The 21,206-nt window shown below is 36.9% G+C and overlaps 1 non-coding gene across 1 annotated transcript; it reads left to right on the top strand.

The window, feature by feature from the left end:
- Positions 1–19,732: 19,732 nt before the first annotated feature.
- LOC112781050 (small nucleolar RNA R71) lies at positions 19,733–19,840 on the top strand. Its single transcript, XR_003191848.1, has one exon. It is a non-coding gene; the product is annotated as a small nucleolar RNA R71 (small nucleolar RNA).
- The last annotated feature ends 1,366 nt before the right edge of the window (positions 19,841–21,206 follow it).

The following is a 21,206-nucleotide window of genomic DNA, read 5'->3' on the forward strand; positions in this document are numbered from 1 at the left end:
TTCTCTTTTGAGTCCATTCCTTCTACTTTGTCATCATTTTTCACGAACCTCAATGTTGATCTCTTTTCTAGTGATGATACTACAAGTTCTATCTCAAATCCATCCCTCGAGCCCCATTCTCTTTCATCTTCTCCATCTCCCGATGATTCCAGACCGGACGATGCTCCTGCTCCTGCTCGTGCCTCCTTCCTCCACTCGTTCTAGTGCAAGAAATTCACCTCCTCATATACTTGATTATCATTGCTTTTCTGCTATTCTTCATCATCATGAACCTCAGTCATTCCAAGAAGCCTCTACCAATCCAAGTTGGTAGCAAAGAAATGCAGGAAGAAATCCAGACACTTGAAAAAGCACACACTTAGAACTTGGTTGATCCTCTTTCTGATCAAGAAATTGTGGGTAGTATATGGGTCTACAAGATCAAGACTCGCTCTGATGGTTCTATTGATTGTTATAAGGAACGATTGGTTGCTCAAGGTTGTATACAAGAGTATGGTATTGATTATAAAGAGACTTTTGCTCCTGTCACTCGTCTTACATCTAATCGAGCTCTCCTTGCCATTGCTGCGGTCAAAAAATGGTCTCTTAGTCAGATGGATGTGAAGAATGCATTTTTTTAATGGGATTTGAAAAAGAAGGTCTATATGAAACCACCTCTGGGATATCCTTGTCCTTCTAGAAAAGTCTGTCTCCTTCGCAAGGCACTTTATGGCATTAAGCGAACTCCTTGTAAATGGTTTGACAAGTACAGCACCACCATATGCAATCTTGGTTTTACTTGCATCCCTCATGAGAATACTCTCTTCATTTGTAAAAGTGAATGTGGAGTTGTTCTTCTACTTTTGTATGTTGATGACATGATCATTACTGAAGATGATATTGATGGTATCTCTAATCTCAAGATGTCCCTTCAGCGTACTTTTGAGATGAAAGATCTTGTTTCTCTAAGCTATTTCTTTGGTCTAGAAGTCTTATGCACCGATGATGGCATCTATCTCTCTCAAGCTAAATATGCTTCGGATTTTCTTGCTTGAGTCGGAATTATAGATAGTCGCACCGAGTCTATTCTTCTTGAGCCTAATGTTCGATTTACTCCTATGGATGACACTGTTTTGGATAATCCTACTCTTTATCGACAGTTAGTTGGAGGACTCGTCTACTTAACTGTCATCCGACCAGACATCGCATATCCGGTTCATGTTCTTACCCAGTTCTTGTTAGCTCCTCGTACTATTCACTATGCAGTAGTTCTTTTCATTCTTCGTTACATCAAAGGCACGCTATTTCATGGCCTTTGTTTTTCTGCCTATTCATCTTTATCCCTTTAAGCGTACTCAGATGCTGATTGAGCTAGTGATCCCACTGATCGTCATTCTACTATTGGTTATTGTTTATTTCTTGGCGACTCTCTCATTTCCTAGCGAGCTAAGAAGCAAACGTTAACTGCTCAATCAAGCACAAAAGCTGAATACCGTGCTCTCGCTGACACCAGTGCTGAGGTTGTCTCGATTCGTTGGCTTCTCGAAGACTTGGGTACTCCTCAGTCGTCCCCAACTGATGGTTTTTGTGACAACCGCAGTGCTATTCAGATTGTTCATAATGATGTATTTCATGAACGCACCAAACACATTGAGATTGATTGTCACTTTGTTCAGCACAACGTATCCTTATTGATGTTGTTCGTCTCATCGCTGTTGGAACACTGGATCATACTACTGATATCTTCATGAAGGCTCATCATCCGATTCGTTTTCGAACTCTGGTATCTAAAGTCAAGATGGTATCCTTAGCTCCCACTTGAGTTTGAGGAAGAATGTTAGAGAATAATTAGTATCAATTTAAATTTAATATAGCATATTTATATATTAATTATAAGATTGTATGCTTTTATTATTTTTAATTCTTCTAATATTGGATAAGTTTATAAATATACTCTTTCTTTGTGTATTATATAAATTAAAAATTAAATGAAATAAATCATAATAAAAAAAAAAAAAAACCATGGCCATCATTAATCCCCGTATTATTGATCCTTTTCCGGTAACAACCAACAAAGTTCATATTCCTTTTGCGCGTTATTTCCTTTGATTTACATTAAGGTAAAAATAAAATAAAATAAAAAGCACGTGCATAATGCTCCTTTTAGGGCTTGCCGCTACGATGCAGAAAAGGCCCACGAACTTTGTTTTTAAGGTGGCCACACCGTTCTTTATTTGGTAGATAAAGTTTTTGAGCCACGTGTCGATATTGCTAAAGGCCGAATTATATTAATAATTGACATAGATGGATTTGTTTGTTACTTCAGTGATACTCTAAATTAATTCTTAACATTTTTTTAAGTATTTAATTTATGATAAATTTTAATTATCAAATAATTTTTTTAATTTTATTTAAAAAATTAATATATAAAATCAGATTATTTGACTATGTAAAGAAATTGATATAAGAATTTTAAAATTTTTTATATATTTATCAAAATGTTAAAGATTTTTAGTAAAATTCGATTTGAAATTAATTTTTCTAACAAAAAATTTAATTTAATAATTAAAATTTGTTAATAAGTAATAAAGAATCGAATAAAATTTTGTTTTATTCTTTCATAATTCCATAGGCTGCAAGTCTAATTTCCACACAAGAAAAAAATCACCAAAAAAGATTTTTGTTGTGCACCGCCAATGATCTTCGGTATCTCTCTTGCAGGATTGAAGCGGGATGAGGATGAGGATGAGAGAAAGTGATGATCCAAATGTGGAAAGGAGATGATAGTAAGAAATGCAAGTTATGATGTATGAACACTTATAGAGATATAAATATGAGACACGATATGATACGAGATATATAAATTTTAAAATTTTATATATATTTTTTAAAATTTTATAAAATATTTTTTAATTAAATTATAATGATATTTTGATATTTTATTAATATTAAAATATAAATTAAAATTTTAATTATTTTTATTATTTTATTTTAATTATATAAAATATTAAAAATATTTATATTTTAATAAATAATTATATATATTATTTTTAAATTTATTTAAAAATACATATTAAGAATAAAATTAGATACACTAATTCGTGATAATAGTTAGATGTATTTAAATATATTTAAAAAAATATTTTTTTTTGTTAAAATATGATTGAGTACAACAAACATATATATCAAATGAATATCGATAAATATCGTATTTAAAAGTTATTTGACATGCAGATACAAATAAAGTGTTCATTTTTGATAAGTTACAAATGATGACACACTACAGAGAATGGATACAACAAATGACAATATGCATGGGATGGTTGATGAATTAAATTTGACAAGGGCACAATTGTCAATACATAAATATGATATGGGCATGGATGTGGCAGATTTTCAGCCATTAGCTTGTGGTATTTTTAGTTGTGGGATGAAAATTTTCATAAATAAATTAATTGTAATTTTATTTATCAACCCATAAAAATTTTTAGTCTGTTCCTTTTTTTTTAATCCAAGCATATTCCAATTGTTATTTGTCTAATTTTTTAGTTTATAAAAATAAAATATAAAAAATTCTTAGAAGTTGAAATATTTTGGAGGTGACCATGCTCCCTCTTAGTTCTAAGGCTCCGCTGACTGTATATATGAAAATTTAGAGTAAACTCTCAAATTAATTTTTAAAAAATTATTTATTTTTTAAATTAGTTTTTTAAAGATTTTTTAATTAAATTTTTGTTTTAAAAATTTTAAATTAGTGATATTAGTTTTTTTTGTCATTTGTTTTGTTGATGGTGTCAAAATTTATTAATATGGAATGTTAAGTGACACTCCAACACACACCTAAAAGTCTTAATTGACTATTAACATAATAACTTTATGAAATTAGATTAAATCAAAACCTAATTGATAAGAGAACTTGAGTCATTAAAATTTCTCAATTTGAAGTTAATTTAATCTAATTTCATAAAATAATCATGTTAATAGTCAATTAAAATTCTCAGGTGTCTGTTGAATTGTCACTTAACCTACTACATTAGCAAATTTTGACATCATCAATAAAGAAAGTAATAGAAGGACTAACATGACTAATTTAAAATCTTTAAAGAACGAATTTGATAAAGAAAATCTTTCAATGACCAATTTAGAGAACAAATAATTTTTTAGGGACTAATTTGACCATTTACTCTAAAAATTTAATTTTATGCATTTCTATCTAGCATTTTTTTTCTCTATCTTAGCTTGTTTCCTTTTTAATTAACTATATGCATAATTTTATATGTTGTCTATTTATATATATTTTGAAAACATATAACAAACAAAGCTCAAAGTTGTGTTAAGTTTAAAAATGATCTTATAATTATTTGTGATGATAAATATTTAATTAATTTTATTAATTAATTGATTAATATCTTGACTTAATATGTTATAAAGTTTTAGCTTTAAAATTGATATAAATATTTATTTGGTGTCAAATTGAAAGAGATGGTTGTTGCTAAAAATGGACAAGGAAACATATAACAATGATGATGATTATGCATAGCAATGGCCAAAGTTGTCATCAACCAACAGATAGATGAGCACATTGCATTAATTAAAACATATTTAAAAATAGAAAAAGTACGAGGAGCCAATGGAATATTTATACAATATGTATAATGGAGGTTTAGTGAGTATTAGAGATATAATCATTAGTGTTACCTTTTTCCATCAGCTAAACCTTTTGGGATGAGTGGTATCATGACATGGTATTAGAGCGCTAGATTCGAAAGGTCAAGAGTTCGAGCCCTGGTGAACCCCAAAATTAGTTTAAACTTTTGGAAAGATATTTATTATCGCTAGTACTCGGATGGTTATTCTAGATAGTATGGGGATGTTCATTCTGTAACTCAATAGCCCATTGTACACATTATACAAATAGTCCGTTGTCTTCCTAGCGGGATCCTCAAAAATAATCAAACACTATGAGCAAGATTTGAAGGCAACAATTAACTAAAGAATTATTTTGAGTGAATACCCCATCCGGCCCCCGACAATTACCTCGAAAGGACAACGAGGCCCCCAAGAAAAAAAAAACCCAATCCGGCCCCTGATATTTTTTTTGGGACTAATTAGCCCCTGTGCCAAAAAAATAACATTGATTTTTTTTTGGTACAGGGGCCTCGTTGTCCTTTCGAGGTAATTGTCAGGGGTCGGGTTGGGTTTTTTTATTGTTAAGGGCCTCGTTGTCTTTCGAGATAATTGTCAGGGGCTATTTTGGGTTTTTCTCAATTATTTTTGATACGGTAATACTAGAGAAAAAAATAAAAAATAGTCAGAATTTGTCTTATTTAGTATTCATTAATTATTACAATAATATTAAATAAAACAAGTTCTAACTGTGTCTGGATAATATTTTTTTGTTACCAAACATTTCTATTTTTGATATAAGAAGAAGGTTTGATGAATTTTAAGGAGAATAATTCAGAAATCAAAAACTATACATTTGAGTATTTTTTTTCACTTTAGTTTGTATTTGATATTCAATTTTTGAGTCTTCCTAGTATTAAGAAAAAGACATATGATCATTTGAGAAAATATTTTGAAAAAGTCTATGAGTAATAAGTCATAAACTAGGAAGAAAACACAATACAGTTTCAATTTGTTCCAGTCTTGGTTTGTTCTATATTGGAAAGTTTATTTGGTCTGAAAATCAGTTTGTAAAGCACGGTATAGTGCTTTGTTTGTCTTGGCGTTGAACCGATTTGGTTTGTTCGTCTTTGTCTTTGTCTTAGTCATGAAATTGGTGACTATAATCTTGAAATTGTTATAGTAAAATTCCATCATAATTGTGGTGGAGACTGAACGTAGACCTCATTGCATCTCGAGGTTGGACCAGAATATATGCTGGTGCCGTTTTCTCTATTTCTTCCTCTTTTATCTTCTAGTGCCCTACCATTTTGTCTTATGCTTAAGTTATAATTCAATTATGGTTTGGTGATATGACACAAGGTTAAAATTCAAGTACGCATATATAGAAAGGAATATTATACTAGAAGCCAGTGATAGGATTTAAAACTCGAGGAAAAGACAATTCATCGATCACTCACACTCGATAATGTATATAGTCGGAAGAAAGGTAGATAATTAAAAGCTCGAAGGAAAAAAAAAGAGTAAAGAGACATATATAAAAGTATATATAAGTATCAACTAGTCTCGGCCTGCAAAGATTAGGCTGGCTAGAGTTACAACAGTAAAACAGTTGGATAGACATAACCTATCTCTACAAAATGCATCATAAGCCTCTAAAGGCAAGTCTTCAACACAAGTGCATAATATAAGTGTTTCCCAAAAGAAGTAGAAAGCCTAAAATTAAGGCAGAATAAAAGATCTTCTTCGTTATTCTTCCAGATAAACCTCCCGCTCACTGAGAAGCGCTGGAACCTGCATCTGAAAAGTAATAATTTCCAAAACGGGTGAGAACATCATCCCTTACGGGATTCTCAGCAGGGCAATACTTCCAAATAGAGACTATATGAAACCACATAAATCGGCTAGGCAATCCTAATCTCTAATCATTCAAGGTTCAAGCCTAGGGTTCTTTCTAATCAGAACAAGGTAAATAAACTAAATCTCAAATATGTTAATGATCTCTCTATCCCAATTCTCCCTGATACAAGCCACCATTGATAAACCCCGATTTCGTAGTTTATTTTGTGCTTATTTTAGGGGATTTTATCACCCTTTCCTATATTTATTCAATGAAATAGCATGGTTTTGTAATTCTCCCTTGAATTGTGCTTAAGTGTGAAAATGTGCTTTTTAGGCCCTTAAATTGGTGATTTTAATTCACTTTAATTTCATTCGATGCCTTGATGTGTTTGAGTAAGTGATTTCAGGTTCATAAGGCAAGTATTGGATGGAAGAAATGAGGAGAAAAGCATACAAAGTCGAGAGTGCATGAAGAAACAAGAATTGGGAATGCATTGATGGGCGCGCACGCGTACAAGGCGTGCACGCGCCGAAGTGATTTCGCATAGAGACGCGCACGCGTACATGCCGCGTACGCGCGGGTGAAGAAACAGCCAATCGACGCGCACACGCACATGGCGCGTACGCGCCGATACTCTCACGTGACCCACTTAAAGTCAAAACGCTGGGGGGCGATTTCTGAGCTGCCCAGACCCAATTCCAACTTGTTTCTGAGTGTATTTCATGCAGAATTGAAGTCCAAGCAAGAGGGGAACAATTAGTTAGTCAACATGAGCCTTTAGCTAGTTTTCTAGGGAGAGAAACTCCCTCTTCTCTCTAGAATTAGGTTAGGATTAGGTTAAAATGTCTTGGATCTTGAATTAATTACTTAATTTCATCTTGTTTCTTTTACAATTTCTCAATTCTACATCTTGATTTTCTTAATTGTAAAGTCAATTTCTCATTTTGCTCTCTTGTATGTTGATGAACATTGTTAGATCTAATTTCCTTTTTAATGCAATTTCATGTTTCTATATTTCTTTTATGTTGATCTTGCTTGCTATTATTGATTTCTCGCTTATGAAAGTTATGGGTCTCTTTAATTTTAGCATTTTGTGATGTTTACATTTATTGCACATTAGGTGTTTGATATAATGCTTCCTATAGTTTTTGAGTAGTTCTCTTGATCCTTGCCCTAGGCTAAGGGGATTGAGTGATCTTGAGTCCTTGGGCTTAATTGAATTGGTAATTCTAGAATCCTTGGGGATCAATTTGATAACCATTGACTCTAGCCTACTACTAAGTTAATTAGTAGCTAGGTTGGGACTTATGGATTGATGCTGATCAAGCCATTTGACGTACTCCAAGCCTAGGAGTAGACATTACGTACTTAAGGCTTTAGTGAGTAGACCTAATGAGCTTGGTTCCTCATAATTATCAATATTTGAATTGTTGACAAGGATAGTGATCTCAATTACCTAAGTCTCAGCCAAGAGTCATTATCTTGCTTCCCTTAATTACTTGCTTGATTTACACGTTTTGTCATTTAAATTCTTGCTCATTTAATTTCTTGCCCTCTTATTAATCAAACCCCCTTGTATTCTCATAGCCAATAATTGACCACTTCATTGCAATCCTCGTGAGACGATCCGGAGTCTAAATACTTCGGTTAATTTTTATTTGGGGTTTGTACATGTGACAACCAAAATTTTTGATGTGAGAATTGTTTGTTGGTTTAGAACTATACTTGCAACGAAGTAATTCTTTTTTATAAGAAGAAAATCTAGACCATCGAGCAGAGATCATTATCAAAATGGCGCCGTTGCCAAGATTGAAATGGTGCTATGTTATTGGCTATTGTATATATTGTGAATAGCTTGATTTTTGGTTTGTTTGTTGGCTTTTGCGAGTTGTAGGACTTTGTTTTCTTTGTTTCTTGTTAGTTATGTTTTTGTCTTCTCTTATCACCATGAATTCTCATCACTTTGGCTATGAGTGTGTTTCAAACTATGTTGTAGGGAATGAAAGCTTCAATGAGGATGTGCATCAAGAATTTGGAAATCAAGGATGGGAGGAGCCACAAGCTTATGGACAACCTTCTTGGCAACAACCCCCTCCGAACTCTTATGGGTATAATCCTAATCCTAATGCAAACCAATCCAATGTGTGTGATGACCCTTATTGTGATTGTCAACCACAACCACCACATGCATATGAACCCCCTCTGCAACATAATTTTGAACCACCTTACTCACAAGCTTTCTACCACCATTTACCTCCATATGACCCCAAGACATACCCACCATACCAACCACCATATGAACCGCATCTAGAACTACCACCATTCCAACACCAATACTCCCATGAACCACAAAGTCCATACGCACCACCTCAAGAATTTCACCAATATGAACCACCTTTCAATTACAACAACCTTCCCTCAAACAATGAACCTTCTCTTCCACCATCACCTCCCGATGAAGCCCCCTTGTTGGAATTGAGAGATCTTGAATCTCATATCTTAAGGTGACAAGAGGAGGATGAAAAGAAGTTTGCGGAGTTAAGAACAAAAATGGCTATCATGGTAGAAGCCATTGGTAATATGGTCTCATCCCGCTTAAACCTATACGATCAAGGCGCTCTCATTGTTGAATGTGGAGAAGCAACCAAAGAGCTTAATGAGGGAGTAAACTTGAAGCTCCATAGAGAGGAGGAGGAGTTAAAACAAGAAGTACAACAAGAGGAGGAGGTAGAAATTAGTGAACAAAAAGAAGTAGTGGTTTGATGTTTAGGATATGTGGAGCACATAAAGGAATCTCAAGTTGAAGAGCCCTCTTCCGTGAAGTTTGGAAGGGATGCTAAAGAGGAGAGTGATGTTGAGGAAGTGGATAGAGAGTCGAAGGAAATTGATCAAGAAGTGGATTCCATCATTAGTGATTTTTTGTCCACATTGATCAATCCCCTTGATGATCTTGTTGAGCCTTCTTCCAATGAATTAGAAAGCAATGTTGAGGAGGGCGTGCAACCTCCAAGGCATATTGTGAATGAAGGATTGGAAGAAGTGTCCCAAGCAATAAGCCCCCCTATATATGATGATTCCGCATCAACATATGACCCTTTCGAGCTTGAAGAGTCCTTCCCCACTATGCTTGGAATTGATGACGAGGTAGACTTCACTAAACCTCCTATCTATGATGAGAGTGATGGGGAAGAAATAGAAGAAATTGGTGAAGAAGAATGTGAACTTGAGGAAGCTTGGCGAGAGGTAAAGCTCGAAGAACCTTGCCAAGTGGTGGAAAACTCTAGAAGAGGATGGACGAGAGTGGAGCGTGCTTTGTCAAGATCATTGGGAACTCTTCCACCTATGTTATCATCCAATCTTTGATTTGAGTGGGTAAAACTTCTAACTCTTAGCTTTATTATCTCACTTGAGTATGGTTTGCTTGAGACGGATGGCCAACTTAGGGCACTGTGGAATTAAGCGAAAGAGGAGGATGTTTAGTGGTTGGCGTTGTAAATCTAGACTCATTATGGTTGGAAGCTCAAAATTGAAGAGCATGGATTGGTGTCGTGCTCAATTAAATGGGTCTAGGAGGGTATTTTGGTGCTTTCACGAGAATTCAGCTTTCTTGTCACCCGGACAGAATCAAGGCGATCAACTAGAAGATGGGTGTGAACATAAGATATGGGATCCTGGATCACACTACAAAAACTAGTTCTGGGAGCTCATATCTTGGAGAGAACCTCACCAAAGCTTGGTGAAAATGGTTGGAACTTCTTGCAACCAATTGAAGGACAAGCACTCTTGGAGGTTCAAGGATGAATACTGGCATAAACCACCTTGACAAGGAACCTTTCAAATGTCCAACTTAAAGACTTAAACCAAAAGTGCTTGGTGGGAGACACCCCACCATGGTAAACTCTTTCCATTCTCTTGTAGATATAATGAATGAATGAATTGGGTTCCATTGTGTATAGCTTCCTTACACCTTAGTATATTTTGTCTTGCTTGCTAAGTTGTGTATACATTCTATGCCTTAGTTAGGGATGATTATTTGAATTTGAGTTTTTGCTTGGATTGCAAGTTTCCTCAATTTGTTTGAAAATTTCCCAAAAATTCAAAAATATGTTTGATTTTGCATTTTAGTTGGTTTCAGAGTCCTAGAGAAGGTTGGGAAGATTTTGAGCTCTTCTAGGTGCTTTAAAAAAAAAAAGAAGAAAGAGAAGAGAAAGAGAGAAGCCACGCGCAAGCGCATAGTGCGCGCGCGCGTCGGCTGCGCATTTAAGCTTTCTGGGCCGAGGACTAGAGAGTTGTGCCACTTTTGGCCAACTCTATGCCTTGACCCACGCGTAGGCGCACCTGGCGCTTCCGCGCCCCATCATCAATCAACTCATACACGTGCAAGCGCACAGTGCGCGCGCGCGTCGATGCAATTTTTCATCACCCAGGCCAAAGGCCCGAGATTTATGCCAACTCTGGGCCACTTTTGTGCCTCTGGCCCAGCTCGACCCACATGGACGCGCATTGTACGCGTCCGCGCCCATGCCTACACAACCCATCTACGCGACAGCGCGTATGACGCCTCCGCGCCACTTCATTATCCTCACACCCACGCGGACGCGCACAGTGTGCGCTCACGTGATTCAAAAATTGCTAACCCCAGGGGCGCGAGAGCCCTAGCGCAGTTGCACACCCCTTCCTCCTTTCCCCCAACGTCTCTCCCTTTTCTTCTCCCTCCATTTTCAACCTTCGAGTTCCTCAACATCAACCACCCAGTCCCCTCCGGCGACACCATCGCTGCCGCCATCACCCTCACCTATCTTCCTTCCCTCCCTTCTTCTTTCCCCCTTCCTCACTTTCTCCTTCTCACTTCGCCCCTGCCCTGTCTCCCCTCTGCCCCCTCTCACCAGCAACCTGCCCCGCCACTGCGACCAAGTGCGCCGCCGTGAGCATCGCTGCTGGCAGCGCTACCTTGCTACTTCCTCTATCCATTTCTCCCTTCCCCCATTTCTGCTTCTTCTCTGTCTTCCAGGTCTCTGCCCTTCCCCTGTTCTATTCATTTTGTTGCTATAGCTAGTTAATTTTGTTTAGCTTAGTATAGTTAAAATTGCATGTTAGTTGATTAGGTGGTTAGAGAACCTGAGCTGGATAGTGGATTTAGGTTTGTTTTGAATAATGATGATGGTTGAAAGTGTTGCTGCTTCATTAGCTTTTCTTGGCTTGTTTGTTGCTGGATGACTTGCCCTGTGCTGATTTAGTTTGCTTGATGCTGTTGCCTGGCTATTCATTATTGATTTGATTTTGCTGAGTGCTGTGGGTTGAGTTCTTCTCCAATTTGCACTTCATTGTTGGATTTAATTATGCTTAATTGTTTGAATTCATGCTGCTTGCAAGTGGAATGATTATTGTCTTGGAATGGTATTTGCAAGTTGAATTCAATGAATAGCATGCTGCCTGAATTCATTATCCTTGTTCATTTGGCAGATTTGGTGTTGTATTTTAAGCCAGTATTTTTGTTCATTGTTAGAAGAAAGGATGTTAATTGTTGCTGGCTGGTTTAGTTTAAATTGCTTTTTGATGTTTTGCTGCTGAAAGATTGACTTATTTGTTCAATTCATATGAATTCATATATGGTTTTTGTGTTTTTAATTGTTAATAAATTCATATGGAATCTGAATTGATTGTTTGAATTTCGGAAATGGCCAATTTACTGCTGAAATGCTGTTGGATTTTTCCTAACCATATTTCATGAAATAACATTGTTTTAATTGATGCAACAAGCTTCTGTTCGACGAAATTCTGTGTCAATAGAATCTTGTTTGCTAAATGAATTTGGAAAATTTCTCTTGATCTCCCTTGCAAGTTTTGGTCATGCTTTTAACTTTCTTTGCTTGCTTGTGATGTCAACTTACTTCTATGCATTGAATAGTTCAAGTGAATTTTCAACTTGACCATGAACTTGAAATTCCTTGGAGAATTTGTGCCTCTTTTGCATAAACACACAAGTTGAAGGGTTTTAATCTATGTGGCTAATTTGATTCATTATATTCATGCCTAATTTGCATTAAGTCACATAGATCATGAGCTTTTCCACTCTTGTTTCAACTTGTGACTTTTATGCCTCATTGAATTTGGTGTTGAATGTTTTTTGATTGATTTGTTTTCCAAAGTTTCGATTTTACCAACACCAATTAATACAACCCTGGTGATCTTTACATTGATTGATGACTTATTTTCATATTGGTTACTTTTTGGCAATATTATATTTCATCATCAATGACTATATGCATTTCATGGTTGTGAGTATGCTTACACCCCTATTTTGTACACTTCTTTTAATTGAGCCGATAACCGTCATATCACTAACTTTTGAACTATTTCTCTAACTTCTAACTTGTTTAACCAACAAACTTCTCTTTTGGTTTCTCAACTTAACTCTTTTGATCATTCTTTTGAATATGGCGTTTCTTAGGCTCAATGAACAAGCATTGTGCAATTGTGGTTTGAATTCTTGGTTTGTGACTTGGTTTGAATTCTGAGTTTTGTTACTTGCATTCCAAGAATTCTCTTTTCTTCACTCACTTCATGAGTATGCCTTACTTTAAGTTCTATACATCTACTTGGCTAATTGCTTATATCATATCATATCTATTTTTTTTTTCAGGATGTCAGACAAAGAAAAAGCTATAGCCACTACTTCAAAGAAGAGAAAGCGCTCTAAAGCCTCTACCCCTTCTCCTTATGCTAATTATGCAAAGAATCCGCTGAATGATGTGGACAAAGAGAATCAGCTACTCCCATCCACTGACACCCAATCAAGTTTCCCAACCTCTACTATGAGCTTCGCTTCCCTAAATACCGGAAGACGAGTATGAACATTGAGAAGAAACTGGTCATTCCCAATGATGTGAGACGCGCCATCAACAGCCGTATTCTGGAGTTGGGCTTGGACTTTGTTGATAGAGATTTGAGGAGGATAAACACTTCGTGGGTGAGGGAATTCTACTGCAAATTCTTTCGTGCCACTCTTGATTCAGTCCACCTGAGGGGTAGAGATATCTTGATCACTGAGGCAGCTATTGGGTAGGTACTGCTTTGCCGACCTCGTACTGGTGACTCATGCGCCTGTTAGCAGGCAGAGGTAATTATCCACTACATGACTTTTGATTATGAGGCGCTTAAGCACGTGATTGCCACACCTGACGCCCCTTGGGTGATGGATTCTGGGAACAAGAAGCCCAAGGGGATGCTTTTCACTTATCTGTCGAGAGAGGCTATGACTTGGCAGTATATATTCGCCCATTATGTCTTGCCCACCACTCACTTCTCAAAGATTCCGATGGATATGCTAGTTCTTATCAGCTGTGTCATGGAGGGGAAAGAGGTAGACTTCCCCCGGTTGATCAGGCAGAGCATGTGGCGCGCTCACATTCGTGGCCTGCTGCCATTCCCTACATTGGTCACCAGCATGATGGAGCTAGCTAATGTCCCATAGGAGGACGATGACGTGACACAACCCCCAGATGACGACGACAAGGAGGTTACTATTCCGTGGGGTGGGTGGGTGCACGAGTGGTGCACGAAATCGTGATCGTTCATTCCTTGGTAACAGCGCCAAAAACTTAGTACGCCCGTTCATAATTTTAGTTCTTTGTCACAACTTCGCACAACTAACCAGCAAGTGCACTGGGTCGTCCAAGTAATAAACCTTACGTGAGTAAGGGTCGATCCCACGGAGATTGTCGGCTTGAAGCAAGCTATGGTCATCCAAATCTCAGTCAGGCGGATTCAAATGGTTATGAAGATTTGATAATTAAAAGATAAATAAAATATAAAATAAAGATAGAGATACTTATGTAATTCATTAGTGAGAATTTAAGATAAGCGTATGGAGATGCTTAGTTCCTTTTGATTCTCTGCTTTCCTACTGCTTTCATCCAATCCTTCATACTCCTTTCCATGGCAAGCTGTATGTTGGGCATCACCGTTGTCAATGGCTACATCCCGTCCTCTCAGTGAAAATGGTCCAAATGCACTCTCACCGCACGGTTAATCATCTGTTGGTTCTCGATCATACTGGAATAGGATTCAGTAATCCTTTTGCGTCTGTCACTACGCCCAGCACTCGCAAGTTTGAAGCTCGTCACAGCCATCCCTTTCCAAATCCTACTCGGAATACCACAGACAAGGTTTAGACTTTCCGGATCTTAATAATGGCGGCCAATAATTCTAGCCTATACCACGAAGACTCTGATCGTAGATCAGGAGGCTAAGAGATATGCATTCAAGCTTGCTTTCATGTAGAACGGAAGTGTTTGTCAAGCACACGTTCATAAGTGAGAATGGTGATGAGCGTAACATAATCATCACATTCATCATGTTCTTATGTGCGAATGAATAGCTTAGAGAAGAAATAGGCTTTAGTTGAATAGAAAAACAATAGTACTTTGCATTAATTCATGAAGAACAGCAGAGCTCCACACCTTAATCTATGGTGTGTAGAAACTCTACCATTGAAAATACATAAGTGAAAATAGGGTAGACATGGCCGAGTGGCCAGCCTCCCATGGAGGTCTCAGAACGTAAAAGTTACATAATGTGTTCCAGAGATGTGAAATAAATCACTAAAAGTAGTTTTTATACTAAACTAGTAACTAGGCTTTACAGAAATGAGTAAATGATGCAGAAATCCACTTCCGGGCCCACTTGGTGTGTGTTGGGCTGAGCATTGAAGCTTTCACGTGTAGAGGTCTTCCTTGGAGTTGAACGCCAGTTTGTAACTTATTTCTGGCGTTTAACTCTGCTTTGCAACTTGTTTTTGGCGTTTAACGCCATAATAGGGCAGAAAGTTAGTGTTGAACACCAGTTTGCATCGTCTAAACTTGAACAAAGTATGGACTATTATATATTGCTGGAAAGCCCTGGATGTCTACTTTCCAACGCAGTTGAGAGAGTGCCATTTGTACTTCTGTAGCTCCAGAAAATCCACTTTGAGTGCAGGAAGGTCAGAATCCAACAGCATCTGCAGTCCTTCTTCAGCCTCTAAATCAGATTTTTGCTCAAGTCTCTCAATTTCAGCCAGAAAATACCCGAAATCACTAAAAAACATACAAACTCATAGTAAATTCCAGAAATGTGATTTTTATTTAAAAACTAATAAAAATATATTAAAAACTAACTAAATCATACTAAAAACTATGTAAAAACAATGCCAAAAAGCGTATAAATTATCCGCTCATCACAACACCAAACTTAAATTGTTGCTTGTCCCCAAGCAACTGAAAATCAAACAGGATAAAAAGAAGAGAATATACTATAAAATCCAAAATATCAATGAAACTTAGCTCCAATCAGATGAGCGGGACTAGTAGCTTTTTGCCTCTGAACAGTTTTGGCATCTCACTTTATTCCTTGAAGTTCAGAATGATTGGCATCAATAGGAACTCAGAATTCAAATAGTGTTATTGATTCTCCTAGTTCAGTATGTTGATTCTTGAACACAGCTACTTTATGAGTCTTGGCCGTGGCCCTAAGCACTTTGTTTTTCAGTATTACCACTGGATACATAAATGCCACAGACACATAACTGGGTGAACCTTTTCAGATTGTGACTCAGCTTTGCTAGAGTCCCCAATTAGAGGTGTCCAGGGTTCTTAAGCACACTCTTTTTTTTGCTTTTCCTTTTTTTTTTTTTTGCTTTGGACCTCGACTTTAACCGCCCAGTCTCAAGTTTTCACTTGACACATTCACGCCACAAGCATATGGTTAGGGACAGCTTGGTTTAGCCACTTAGGCCAGGATTTTATTCCTTTGGGCCCTCCTATCCATCAATGCTCAAAGCCTTGGATCCTTTTTACCCTTGTCTTTTGGTTTAAAGGGTTACTGGCTTTTTGCTCTTGCCTTTTGGTTTTAAGAGCTTTTGGCTTTTTCTGCTTGCTTTTTCTTTTTCTTTATTATTTTTTTTTGCCAATTTTTTTTTTTGCAAGCTTTGTTCTTCACTACTTTTTCTTGCTTCAAGAATAATTTTTATGATTTTTCAGATTATCAAATAACATTTCTCCTTTTTCATCATTCTTTCAAGAGCCAACAATTTTAACATTCATAAACAACAAATTCAAAAGACATATGAACTATTCAAGCATTCATTCATGTACTTCTTGGATGAATTCGAAATTCATGTACTTCTTGTTCTTTTGTAATTAAAACATTTTTCATTTAAGAAATGTGATGGATTCATAGGACATTCATAGCTTTAAGACATAGACACTTAAACACTAATGATCATATAGTAAAGACACAAACATAAATAAAACATAAGGCTCAAAAACCGAAAAACAGAAAAATAAGAACAAGGAGATTAAGGAATGGGTCCACCTTAGTGAGGGTGGCGTCTTCTTCCTCTTGAAGAACCAATGGTGTTCTTGAGCTCCTCTATGTCTCATCCTTGTCTTTGTTGCTTCATCCCTAGTGATTTTGGTGCTCCTATCCTTAGTTGCTCCCAATAGTTGTGTGGAGGAAAATGTATCCCTTGAGGCATCTCAGAGATTTCTTGGTGAGAGAATTCCTCATGCTCTTGTTGAGGTCCATGAGTGGGCTCTCTTGTTGTGCAGTCAAATGCTCTACTACTGAGCTATGGACCCTTGAGATGAATCTCTCCATCTCCCATGACTCGGAGGTGGAAGCTTTTGTCTTCCCTTTCCTCTTTGAGGTTTCTCTGGCCTTAGGTGCCATTGATGGTTATGGAAAAATAAAATGCAGTGCTTTTACCACACCAAACTTAAAAGGTTTGCTCGTCCTCAAGAAAAAGAAGAAAGAAAGTAGTAGAAGAAGAAGAAAATGGAGGAGATAGAGGGAGAGAGTGTATTCGGCCAAGGAGGAGAAGTGGTGGTTGTAATGTATGAAAATAGAGTAGTGTTGAGGGGTTTATATAGGGGTGGGGTAGGTGGTAGGTTTCGGCCATTAGGGTTGGGTTTGGGAGGGAAAAGAATTTGAATTTTGGAGGTAGGTGGGGTTTATGGGGAAGAGTGTATGGATATGAGTGGTTAAGGGTATTTAGGGAAGAGGTATGGAGGTGATTGGTGAAGGGTATTTGGGAAAGAGAGTTATGAAAAGGTGTGAAGAGGAGAGAAGAAGAGGTGGGGTAGGTGAGGATCCTGTGGGGTCCACAGATCCAGAGTGGTCAAGGACTTAACATCTTTGCTCCATTTAGGCGTGAAAATGCCCTTAGAATGCATGTATGGCGTTAAACGGCAGCTTGCTGCTTATTTCTGGCGTTTAACGCCAATTCCATGCTCTGTTCTGGCGTTAAACGCCAGTCTAGTGCTTGTTTCTGGCGTTTAACGCCAGCTTGATGCTTCTTTCTGGTGTTAAACGCCAGGTTGATGCTTCTTACTGGCGTTTAAACGCCAGTAAGCTCTTCCTCCAGGGTGAGCTATTTTTAATGCTATTTTTCATTCTGTTTTTAATTTTTCAGTAGTTTTTGTGACTTCACATTATCATCAACCTAAAGAAAACATAAAATAGTAATGGAAAATAAATAGATATAATTAAATAACATTGGGTTGCCTCCCAACAAGCGCTTCTTTAATGTCAATAGCTTGACAGTAAGCTCTCATGGAGCCTCACAGATGTTCAGAGCATTGTTGGGACCTCCCAACACCAAACTTAGAGTTTGAATGTGGGGGTTCAATACCAAACTTAGAGTTTGGTTGTGGCCTCCCAACACCAAACTTAGAGTTTGACTGTGGGGGCTTTGGTTGACTCTGCAGTGAGAGAAGCTTTTCATGCTTCCTCTCCATGGTTACAGAAGGAGAACCTTGAGTCTTAAATACAGGGTAGTCATCATTCAGTTGAAGGACCAACTCTCCTCTGTCCACATCAATCACAGCTTTTGCTGTGGCTAGGAAGGGTCTTCCAAGGATGATGGATTCATCCTCATCCTTCCCAGTGTCTAGGATTATGAAATCAGCAGAGGCCTTCAACCTTTACTACTAAGTCCTCTACTAATCCATAAGCCTATTTCATGGATTTGTCTGCCATCTCTAATGAGAATTTGGCAGCCTGTACCTCAAAGATTCCTAGTTTCTCTATTACAGAGAGTGGCATTAAATTTATGCCTGACCCCAGGTCACACAGAGCCTTCTTAAAGGTCATGGTGCCTATCTTACAGGGAATTAGGAATTTACCAAGATCCTGTTTCTTTTGAGGTAAAGTGTGCTGAACCCAGATATTCAGTTCATTAATGAGCAATGGAGGCTCATCCTCCCAAGTCTCATTACCAAATAGCTTGGCATTCAGTTTCATGATTGCTCCTAAATACTGGGCAACTTGCCCTTGAACAATGTCTTCATCTTCTTCAGAAGATGAATAGTCATCAGAGCTCATAAATGGTGAAAGGAGGTTCAATGGAATCTCTATGGTCTCTAGATGAGCCTCAGATTCCTTTGGTTCCTCAAAGGAAAACTCCTTATTGGTTAGTGAACGTCCCAGGAGGTCTCCCTCACTAGGTTTCACGTCCTTCTCCTCCTCTCTGGGTTCGGCCACACCAAGTAAGGTTATGGCCTTGCACTCTCTTTTTGGATTCTCTTCTGTATTGCTTGGGAGAGTACTAGGAGGAGTTTCAGTGACTCTTTTACTCAGCTGGCCCACTTGTGCCTCCAAATTTCTAATGGAGGACCTTATTTCATTCATGAAACTTAGAGTGGCCTTAGATAGATCAGAGACTATATTTGCTAAGCTAGATGGATTCTGCTCAGAATTCTCTGTCTGTTGCTGAGAGGATGGTGGAAAAGGCTTGCTATTGCTAAACCTGTTTCTTCCACCATTATTAAAGCCTTGTTGAGGCTTTTGTTGATCCTTCCATGAGAAATTTGGATGATTTCTCCATGAGGGATTATAGGTGTTTCCATAGGGTTCACCCATGTAATTCACCTCTGCTATTGCAGGGTTCTCAGGATCATAAGCTTCTTCTTCAGAAGATGCCTCTTTAGTACTGTTGGATGCAGCTTGCAATCCATTCAAACTCTGAGAAATCATATTGACTTGCTGAGTCAATATTTTGTTCTAAGCCAATATGGCATTCAGAGTATCAATTTCAAGAACTCCCTTCCTCTGAGGCGTCCCATTACTCACAGGATTCCTTTCAGAAGTGTACATGAACTGGTTATTTGCAACCATGTCAATGAGTTCCTGAGCTTCTGCAGGCATTTTCTTTAGGTGAATGGATCCACCTGCAGAATGGTCCAATGACATCTTAGCTAATTCAGACAGACCATCATAGAATATATCCAGGATGGTCCATTCTGAAAGCATGTCAGAAGGACACTTTTTGGTCAGTTGCTTGTATCTCTCTCAAGCTTCATAGAGGGATTCACCTTCTTTCTGTTTGAAGGTTTGAACATCCACTCTAAGTTTGCTAAGCTTTTGAGGAGGAAAGAACTTGGCTAAGAAAGCCGTGACCAGCTTATCCCAAGAGTTCAGGCTATCTTTAGGTTGAGAGTCCAACCATATTCTAGCTCTGTCTCTTACAGCAAATGGGAAAAGCATAAGCTTGCAGACCTCGGGATCAACCCCATTGGTCTTAACAGTATCACAGATCTGCAAGAATTCAGTTAAGAACTGAAAAGGATCTTCTGATGGAAGTCCATGAAACTTGCAATTCTATTACATCAGAGAAACTAATTGAGGCTTTAGCTCAAAATTGTTTGCTCCAATGGCAGGGATTGAGATGCTTCTTCCATGTAAGTTAGAATTTAGTGCAGTAAAGTCACCAAGCATCTTCCTTGCATTGTTGTTGGCTTCGGCCATGTCTCCTTCTTTTTCAAAAATTTCTGTCAGATTTTCTCCAGAGAGTTGTGCTTTAGCTTCCCTTAGCTTCCTCTTCAGAGTCCTTTCAGGTTCAGGATCAGCTTCAACAAGAATGTTCTTATCCTTGTTCCTGCTCATATGAAAAAGAAGAGAACAGAAAAGAAAATATGGAATCCTCTATGTCACGGTATAGAGATTCCTTATATGAGTATAAGAAGAGAAGGATAGAAGAAAGAAAAAATAAGAATTCGAACACAGAGGAGAAGAGTTGGTTTGAATTTTTGAGTAGAAGAGAAGTGTTAGTAAATAAATAAATAATTAGAAGGAGATGAGAGATGGAAGAATTTGAAAATAAAATAAAATAAAAATATTTTTGTTTTTATTTTAAATATTAGTTATAATTCGAAAATATGAAAAGGAATAAAATTAAAATTAAAACTTAAAATAATTAGTTAATGAAAAGAAATTTTGAAAAAGAGGTTAGTGATTTTCGAAAATTAGAGATAGAAAATTAGTTAGGTAGTTTTGAAAAAGATAAGAATCAAACAAAAAGATAAGATTGATTGAAAAAGATTTGAAAATCAATTTTGAAAAGATCAGAAGTTAGAAAAGATTTTGAAATTGATTTTGAAAAAGATGTGATTGAAATTTATTTTGAAAAAGATTTGAAAAAAAATTTAAAAAGATTTAATTTTGAAAATTAAAGTTGATTACTTGACTAAAAAGAAACAAAAAGATATGATTTTAAAATTTAAAGATTGAACCTTTCTTACTAGCAAGTAACAAACTAAAATTTTTTGAATCAATCACATTAATTGTTAGTAAAGATTTTGAAAATATGAAATAAAAATAAGAAAAAGATTTTGAAAATTTCGAAATTATGAAAGAAAAAAAATGAAAAAGATTTGATTTTTGAAAAAGAATTGAAAAAGATAAAATTTTTAAATTGAAAATTTGATTTGACTCATAAGAA

The sequence above is a fragment of the Arachis hypogaea genome, chromosome 19 (assembly GCF_003086295.3).
Source record: "Arachis hypogaea cultivar Tifrunner chromosome 19, arahy.Tifrunner.gnm2.J5K5, whole genome shotgun sequence".
NCBI classification, from domain to species: domain Eukaryota; kingdom Viridiplantae; phylum Streptophyta; class Magnoliopsida; order Fabales; family Fabaceae; genus Arachis; species Arachis hypogaea.